Here is an 11,351-nt window from a genome sequence, read left to right as displayed (position 1 = left end):
AACTGTCCTCTGGGGATCCACTGCTTTTAACTGTCCTCTGGGGATCCACTGCTTTTAACTGTCCTCTGGGGATCCACTGCTTTTAACTGTCCTCTGGGGATCCACTGCTTTTAACTGTCCTCTGGGGATCCACTGCTTTTAACTGTCATCTGGGGATCCACTGCTTTTAACTGTCCTCTGGGGATCCACTGTTTAACTGTCCTCTGGGGATCCACTGTTTTTAACTGTCCTCTGGGGATCCACTGCTTTTAACTGTCCTCTGGGGATCCACTGCTTTTAACTGTCCTCTGGGATCCACTGGTTTTAACTGTCCACTGGGGATCCACTGCTTTTAACTGTCCTCTGGGGATCCACTGCTTTTAACTGTCCTCTGGGGATCCACTGCTTTTAACTGTCATCTGGGGATCCACTGCTTTTAACTGTCCTCTGGGGATCCACTGTTTAACTGTCCTCTGGGGATCCACTGTTTTTAACTGTCCTCTGGGGATCCACTGCTTTTAACTGTCCTCTGGGGATCCACTGCTTTTAACTGTCCTCTGGGGATCCACTGCTTTTAACTGTCCTCTGGGGATCCACTGCTTTTAACTGTCCTCTGGGGATCCACTGCTTTTAACTGTCATCTGGGGATCCACTGCTTTTAACTGTCCTCTGGGGATCCACTGTTTAACTGTCCTCTGGGGATCCACTGCTTTTAACTGTCCTCTGGGGATCCACTGCTTTTAACTGTCCTCTGGGGATCCACTGCTTTTAACTGTCCTCTGGGATCCACTGGTTTTAACTGTCCACTGGGGATCCACTGCTTTTAACTGTCCTCTGGGATCCACTGGTTTTAACTGTCCACTGGGGATCCACTGCTTTTAACTGTCCACTGGGGATCCACTGTTTAACTGTCCTCTACATCTTGTTGTACTATGTTTTACCCAAATACATTCAATCCCTCTCAAAGATCTGGTCTGTCCACTGACAACTCAGACCTTGATATGTCTAGCTGTCCGCTCTAGAGGTCGACCGATTATGTTTTTTCAACACTGATACCGATTATTGGAGGACCAAAAAAAGCTTTTTTTATTATTTATTATTAATTATTTATTTTTTTGCATCTGAGTTCTTAGAGTGTGCGGCTCTCCTTTATTTTCAAGTTAACCTAGTAATATCATCAACCATGTGTAGTTAACTAGTGATTATGTTAAGATAAGTTTAATGCTAGCTAGCAACTTACCTTGGCTCCTTGCTGCACTGGCGTAACAGGTGGTCAGCCTGCCACTCAGTTTCCTCGTGGAGTGCAATGTAATTGGCCATAATCGTCGTCCAAAAATGCTGATTACCGATTTCTTTGAGAACTTGAAATCGGACCTAATTAATCGGCATGGCCGATTAGTCCACTCCCCTCCCAGAGATCTCTGTCCACTCTCCTCAAGGATCTGATCTGTCTAGCTGTCCACTGAACTCTCCTACCTTGTCATCCAGGTATCTGTCTGTTTGTCCACTGAACTCTCCTACCTTATCTTCCAGAGATCTGTCTTTGTGTCCACTGAACTCTCCTACCTTGTCTTCCAGGTATCTGTCTGTTTGTCCACTGAACTCTCCTACCTTGTCTTCCAGAGATCTGTCTTTGTGTCCAATCTCCCCTGGGGAGAATGAAGGGGTTATTGCTGATAGAGCCGCTGGTGGCCTTCTATGCCTTCGCCAATTTCCTGGTGTATCCTCTGGTACCGCAGTATGTCTACAGGAGGCTATGGCAGGAGCTGACCAACACCACCTACCCTGTCTCTGACAACACATCACGCTGCGATCCCTCCAACACCAGCAGCCAGCATGAGGTTAGTTACTGTAGAAACCTACCCTGTCTCTGACAACACCACCTTCCCTGTCTCTGACAACACATCCTACCCTGTCTCTGACAACACATCACGCTGCGATCCCTCCAACACCAGCAGCCAGCATGAGGTTAGTTACTGTAGAAACCTACCCTGTCTCTGACAACACCACCTTCCCTGTCTCTGACAACACATCCTACCCTGTCTCTGACAACACATCACGCTGCGATCCCTCCAACACCAGCAGCCAGCATGAGGTTAGTTACTGTAGAAACCTACCCTGTCTCTGACAACACCACCTACCCTGTCTCTGACAACACATCACGCTGCGATCCCTCCAACACCAGCAGCCAGCATGAGGTTAGTTACTTTAGAAACCTACCCTGTCTCTGACAACACATCCTACCCTGTCTCTGACTACACATCCTACCCTGTCTCTGACTACACATTCTACCCTGTCTCTGACAACACATCCTACCCTGTCTCTGACAACACATCCTACCCTGTCTCTGACTACACATCCTACCCTGTCTCTGACAACACATCCTACCCTGTCTCTGACAACACATCCTACCCTCCTCTGACAACACATCCTACCCTCCTCTGACAACACATCCTACCCTGTCTCTGACAACACATCCTACCCTGTCTCTGACAACACAACCTACCCTGTCTCTGACTACACATTCTACCCTGTCTCTGACAGCACATTCTACCCTGGCTCTGACAACACATTCTACCCTGTCTCTGACAACACATCCTACCCTGTCTCTGACAACACATCCTACCCTGTCTCTGACAACACCACCTACCCTGTCTCTGACAACACATCCTACCCTGTCTCTGACAACACATCCTACCCTATCTCTGACAACCTCACCTACCCTGTCTCTGACAACACATTCTACCCTGTTTCCACCATGAGGTTAGTTACTATAGAAACCCTCACCAACACAACCAACATATAGGGGTTATAGACCTCACCAACACAACTACATATAGGGGTTATAGACCTAACTACATATAGGGGTTATAGACCTAACCAACACAACTACATATAGGGGTTATAGACCTAACTACATATAGGGGTTATAGACCTAACCAACACTACTACATATAGGGGTTATAGACCTCACCAACACTACTACATATAGGGGTTATAGACCTCACCAACACTACTACATATAGGGGTTATAGACCTAACTACATATAGGGGTTATAGACCTAACCAACACTACTACATATAGGGGTTATAGACCTCACCAACACTACTACATATAGGGGTTATAGACCTCACCAACACAACTACATATAGGGGTTATAGACCTAACCAACACTACTACATATAGGGGTTATAGACCTCACCAACACTACTACATATAGGGGTTATAGACCTAACCAACACTACTACATATAGGGGTTATAGACCTAACCAACACTACTACATATAGGGGTTATATACCTCACCAACACTACTACATATAGGGGTTATAGACCTAACCAACACTACTACATATAGGGGTTATAGACCTCACCAACACTACTACATATAGGGGTTATAGACCTCACCAACACTACTACATATAGGGGTTATAGACCTCACCAACACTACTACATATAGGGGTTATAGACCTCACCAACACAACTACATATAGGGGTTATAGACCTCACCAACACTACTACATATAGGGGTTATAGACCTACCTACATATAGGGGTTATAGACCTCACCAACACAACTACATATAGGGGTTATAGACCTCACCAACACTACTACATATAGGGGTTATAGACCTAACCAACACTACTACATATAGGGGTTATAGACCTCACCAACACAACTACATATAGGGGTTATAGACCTAACCAACACAACTACATATAGGGGTTATAGACCTCACCAACACTACTACATATAGGGGTTATAGACCTAACCAACACTACTACATATAGGGGTTATAGACCTCACCAACACAACTACATATAGGGGTTATAGACCTCACCAACACTACTACATATTGGGGTTATAGACCTCACCAACACTACTACATATAGGGGTTATAGACCTACCTACATATAGGGGTTATAGACCTCACCAACACAACTACATATAGGGGTTATAGACCTAACTACATATAGGGGTTATAGACCTAACCAACACTACTACATATAGGGGTTATAGACCTCACCAACACTACTACATATAGGGGTTATAGACCTCACCAACACTACTACATATAGGGGTTATAGACCTAACTACATATAGGGGTTATAGACCTAACCAACACTACTACATATAGGGGTTATAGACCTCACCAACACTACTACATATAGGGGTTATAGACCTCACCAACACAACTACATATAGGGGTTATAGACCTAACCAACACTACTACATATAGGGGTTATAGACCTCACCAACACTACTACATATAGGGGTTATAGACCTAACCAACACTACTACATATAGGGGTTATAGACCTAACCAACACTACTACATATAGGGGTTATAGACCTAACCAACACTACTACATATAGGGGTTATAGACCTAACCAACACTACTACATATAGGGGTTATAGACCTAACCAACACTACTACATATAGGGGTTATAGACCTCACCAACACAACTACATATAGGGGTTATAGACCTCACCAACACTACTACATATAGGGGTTATAGACCTAACCAACACTACTACATATAGGGGTTATAGACCTCACCAACACTACTACATATAGGGGTTATAGACCTCACCAACACTACTACATATAGGGGTTATAGACCTCACCAACACTACTACATATAGGGGTTATAGACCTAACCAACACTACTACATATAGGGGTTATAGACCTAACCAACACAACTACATATAGGGGTTATAGACCTAACCAACACTACTACATATAGGGGTTATAGACCTAACCAACACTACTACATATAGGGGTTATAGACCTAACCAACACTACTACATATAGGGGTTATAGACCTCACCAACACTACTACATATAGGGGTTATAGACCTCACCAACACTACTACATATAGGGGTTATAGACCTCACCAACACTACTACATATAGGGGTTATAGACCTCACCAACACAACTACATATAGGGGTTATAGACCTAACCAACACTACTACATATAGGGGTTATAGACCTCACCAACACAACTACATATAGGGGTTATAGACCTCACCAACACTACTACATATAGGGGTTATAGACCTCACCAACACAACTACATATAGGGGTTATAGACCTCACCAACACTACTACATATAGGGGTTATAGACCTCACCAACACTACTACATATAGGGGTTATAGACCTAACCAACACTACTACATATAGGGGTTATAGACCTAACCAACACAACTACATATAGGGGTTATAGACCTAACCAACACTACTACATATAGGGGTTATAGACCTCACCAACACTACTACATATAGGGGTTATAGACCTCACCAACACTACTACATATAGGGGTTATAGACCTAACCAACACTACTACATATAGGGGTTATAGACCTCACCAACACTACTACATATAGGGGTTATAGACCTAACCAACACTACTACATATAGGGGTTATAGACCTCACCAACACTACTACATATAGGGGTTATAGACCTCACCAACACTACTACATATAGGGGTTATAGACCTCACCAACACTACTACATATAGGGGTTATAGACCTCACCAACACTACTACATATAGGGGTTATAGACCTAACCAACACAACTACATATAGGGGTTATAGACCTAACCAACATATAGGGGTTATAGACCTAACTACATATAGGGGTTATAGACCTCACCAACACTACTACATATAGGGGTTATAGACCTAACCAACACAACTACATATAGGGGTTATAGACCTAACCAACATATAGGGGTTATAGACCTAACTACATATAGGGGTTATAGACCTCACCAACACTACTACATATAGGGGTTATAGACCTCACCAACACTACTACATATAGGGGTTATAGACCTCACCAACACTACTACATATAGGGGTTATAGACCTAACCAACACTACTACATATAGGGGTTATAGACCTAACCAACACAACTACATATAGGGGTTATAGACCTAACCAACATATAGGGGTTATAGACCTAACTACATATAGGGGTTATAGACCTCACCAACACTACTACATATAGGGGTTATAGACCTCACCAACACTACTACATATAGGGGTTATAGACCTCACCAACACTACTACATATAGGGGTTATAGACCTAACCAACACAACTACATATAGGGGTTATAGACCTCACCAACACTACTACATATAGGGGTTATAGACCTAACCAACACTACTACATATAGGGGTTATAGACCTAACCAACATATAGGGGTTATAGACCTAACTACATATAGGGGTTATAGACCTCACCAACACTACTACATATAGGGGTTATAGACCTAACCAACACTACTACATATAGGGGTTATAGACCTAACCAACACAACTACATATAGGGGTTATAGACCTAACAAACACTACTACATATAGGGGTTATAGACCTAACCAACACTACTACATATAGGGGTTATAGACCTAACCAACACTACTACATATAGGGGTTATAGACCTCACCAACACTACTACATATAGGGGTTATAGACCTCACCAACACTACTACATATAGGGGTTATAGACCTAACCAACACTACTACATATAGGGGTTATAGACCTCACCAACACTACTACATATAGGGGTTATAGACCTCACCAACACTACTACATATAGGGGTTATAGACCTAACCAACACAACTACATATAGGGGTTATAGACCTAACCAACATATAGGGGTTATAGACCTCACCAACACTACTACATATAGGGGTTATAGACCTAACCAACACTACTACATATAGGGGTTATAGACCTAACTACATATAGGGGTTATAGACCTAACCAACACAACTACATATAGGGGTTATAGACCTCACCAACACTACTACATATAGGGGTTATAGACCTCACCAACACTACTACATATAGGGGTTATAGACCTCACCAACACTACTACATATAGGGGTTATAGACCTAACCAACACTACTACATATAGGGGTTATAGACCTAACCAACACAACTACATATAGGGGTTATAGACCTAACCAACACTACTACATATAGGGGTTATAGACCTAACCAACACTACTACATATAGGGGTTATAGACCTAACCAACATATAGGGGTTATAGACCTAACTACATATAGGGGTTATAGACCTCACCAACACTACTACATATAGGGGTTATAGACCTCACCAACACAACTACATATAGGGGTTATAGACCTAACCAACACTACTACATATAGGGGTTATAGACCTAACCAACACTACTACATATAGGGGTTATAGACCTAACCAACATATAGGGGTTATAGACCTAACTACATATAGGGGTTATAGACCTCACCAACACTACTACATATAGGGGTTATAGACCTCACCAACACAACTACATATAGGGGTTATAGACCTAACCAACACTACTACATATAGGGGTTATAGACCTACCTACACAACTACATATAGGGGTTATAGACCTCACCAACACTACTACATATAGGGGTTATAGACCTAACCAACACTACTACATATAGGGGTTATAGACCTAACCAACACTACTACATATAGGGGTTATAGACCTACCTACACAACTACATATAGGGGTTATAGACCTAACCAACACTACTACATATAGGGGTTATAGACCTAACCAACACTACTACATATAGGGGTTATAGACCTACCTACACAACTACATATAGGGGTTATAGACCTAACCAACACTACTACATATAGGGGTTATAGACCTACCTACACAACTACATATAGGGGTTATAGACCTCACCAACACTACTACATATAGGGGTTATAGACCTAACCAACACAACTACATATAGGGGTTATAGACCTAACCAACACTACTACATATAGGGGTTATAGACCTCACCAACACTACTACATATAGGGGTTATAGACCTAACCAACACTACTACATATAGGGGTTATAGACCTACCTACACAACTACATATAGGGGTTATAGACCTAACCAACACAACTACATATAGGGGTTATAGACCTCACCAACACTACTACATATAGGGGTTATAGACCTAACCAACACTACTACATATAGGGGTTATAGACCTAACCAACACTACTACATATAGGGGTTATAGACCTAACCAACACTACTACATATAGGGGTTATAGACCTAACCAACACTACTACATATAGGGGTTATAGACCTCACCAACACTACTACATATAGGGGTTATAGACCTAACCAACACTACTACATATAGGGGTTATAGACCTAACCAACACTACTACATATAGGGGTTATAGACCTAACCAACACTACTACATATAGGGGTTATAGACCTAACCAACACTACTACATATAGGGGTTATAGACCTCACCAACACTACTACATATAGGGGTTATAGACCTAACCAACACTACTACATATAGGGGTTATAGACCTAACCAACACTACTACATATAGGGGTTATAGACCTAACCAACACTACTACATATAGGGGTTATAGACCTAACCAACACAACTACATATAGGGGTTATAGACCTCACCAACACTACTACATATAGGGGTTATAGACCTAACCAACACTACTACATATAGGGGTTATAGACCTAACCAACACAACTACATATAGGGGTTATAGACCTAACTACATATAGGGGTTATAGACCTAACCAACACTACTACATATAGGGGTTATAGACCTAACCAACACTACTACATATAGGGGTTATAGACCTCACCAACACTACTACATATAGGGGTTATAGACCTCACCAACACTACTACATATAGGGGTTATAGACCTCACCAACACTACTACATATAGGGGTTATAGACCTAACCAACACTACTACATATAGGGGTTATAGACCTAACCAACATATAGGGGTTATAGACCTCACTACATATAGGGGTTATAGACCTAACCAACACTACTACATATAGGGGTTATAGACCTAACTACATATAGGGGTTATAGACCTAACCAACACTACTACATATAGGGGTTATAGACCTAACCAACACTACTACATATAGGGGTTATAGACCTAACCAACATATAGGGGTTATAGACCTCACTACATATAGGGGTTATAGACCTAACCAACTCTACTACATATAGGGGTTATAGACCTAACCAACACTACTACATATAGGGGTTATAGACCTAACTACATATAGGGGTTATAGACCTCACCAACACAACTACATATAGGGGTTATAGACCTAACCAACACTACTACATATAGGGGTTATAGACCTAACTACATATAGGGGTTATAGACCTAACCAACACAACTACATATAGGGGTTATAGACCTAACCAACACATAGGGGTTATAGACCTAACCAACACAACTACATATAGGGGTTATAGACCTAACTACATATAGGGGTTATAGACCTAACCAACTCTACTACATATAGGGGTTATAGACCTAACCAACACTACTACATATAGGGGTTATAGACCTAACTACATATAGGGGTTATAGACCTCACCAACACAACTACATATAGGGGTTATAGACCTAACCAACACTACTACATATAGGGGTTATAGACCTAACTACATATAGGGGTTATAGACCTAACCAACAAAATGACTTACTCTTGTTTGTTTTACTTGTCATAGCAGACTTTGTAATCCAATTATATTTAGTGTATAGTTCCAAATCATTTTTGAAAAAGTTATGGTGGACTGTCATTCCTTGAGCACTGTCTACATTTATCAATAAAATGTATCTTGATAACGTCTACTGACAGTGTTAGAAGACACGCTACTATGTCGGTCTCAACTATGCAGGAAAAACATATTCATAGTTGAGAAATATATCCTACTGTTTCCACAATATATCCTACTGTTTCCACAATATATCCTACTGTTTCCACAATATATCCTACTGTTTCCACAATATATCCTACTGTTTCCACAATATATCCTACTGTTTCCACAATATATCCTACTGTTTCCACAATATATCCTACTGTTTCCACAATATATCCTACTGTTTCCACAATATATCCTACTGTTTCCACAATATATCCTACTGTTTCCACAATATATCCTACTGTTTCCACAATATATCCTACTGTTTCCACAATATATCCTACTGTTTCCACAATATATCCTACTGTTTCCACAATATATCCTACTGTTTCCACAATATATCCTACTGTTTCCACAATATATCCTACTGTTTCCACAATATATCCTACTGTTTCCACAATATATCCTACTGTTTCCACAATATATCCTACTGTTTCCACAATATATCCTACTGTTTCCACAATATATCCTACTGTTTCCACAATATATCCTACTGTTTCCACAATATATCCTACTGTTTCCACAATATATCCTACTGTTTCCACACTATAAGCTGAGTACTAAGGAAAACCAGGCACCTAAAATCTTAGTCCCGACGGCTGGTACATATTTTTAATGGGGTAATACCCTAAATGGGGAGGTATGATTCAAGCTCTGATGCTGCTGATGGTCATTCAGTAACCAACCAAACTGGCTAACTGCCTGGTACTCAGCCTCTATTGTCCCTCTAATCACTCTGACATCAATGCAAATGTAACCGGAAAATCGAATCAAACACTTCGTGAGATCTTATGTTGCTCAACATTTCTGTTGGCTATGCAATTGCGCAAGAAAATAAAATAAGTACCTTTTTTTTAAATAATAAAAGCATTACATGCGTAATTGCATTTGCGGTCCACTTTTGATAATGGTGTTTTCCTGCTAATGGAACATTTGCGCTTATATCCTACTACCAGGTGTGCATTGCTGCGCTTATAATGTGAAGAAATAGACTAATAGTTTATTAACATTTTAAGCTAAACGTTCTGATCTGTTGCTTCAGCCTCAGTTGTTTTTAATGTAAGTGGTTGTATTAGTTTGGGATCTATCGCATCCCATAATAACTGTCCCAGACTGTTGGGAATATTTATTTCTCGCACAGAATAGAACAGGTCGACTGTTGCACTATGGGGGACAGTAGATTGACAGACTAGTGCTGTTGCTGTTCGTTAGGCCTACTCATCTGGTTGGCTGACGAAAAGTAAATGTGGACAGTTCTTCCAATATCTTCAATATGCACCTCGGAATAAAGACACGCGCTGTAGCTTCCTCGATGTGTCTGTCTTCACTTGTAGCCTGTGAGAAAGACACGATCGCGCGATGGAGAGCTGTGTGAGTGAGCTGTGCTTCGGCGCAGGCAGCACTCAGGGAGAAGGGCACAACGGCCACTGGCCGAAAAAGGCATTGATTTTTTGTTGTTCTTGAGATTTCATTACGGCCACAAATGGGATGCTTCCGTGAAATTCGAGGAATTATCAAGTGATTGTGAATGAGAGACTGATGAAGTGTGTACAGACGGCACAAAAAAACAAAGCAGAGCTCATACCTGTTTAAAGTTACTTTT

The sequence above is a fragment of the Salvelinus alpinus genome, chromosome 13, assembly GCF_045679555.1.
Source record: "Salvelinus alpinus chromosome 13, SLU_Salpinus.1, whole genome shotgun sequence".
In the NCBI taxonomy this organism is placed as follows: Eukaryota; Metazoa; Chordata; class Actinopteri; order Salmoniformes; family Salmonidae; genus Salvelinus; species Salvelinus alpinus.
Note: the sequence above shows the minus strand (reverse complement) of the source record.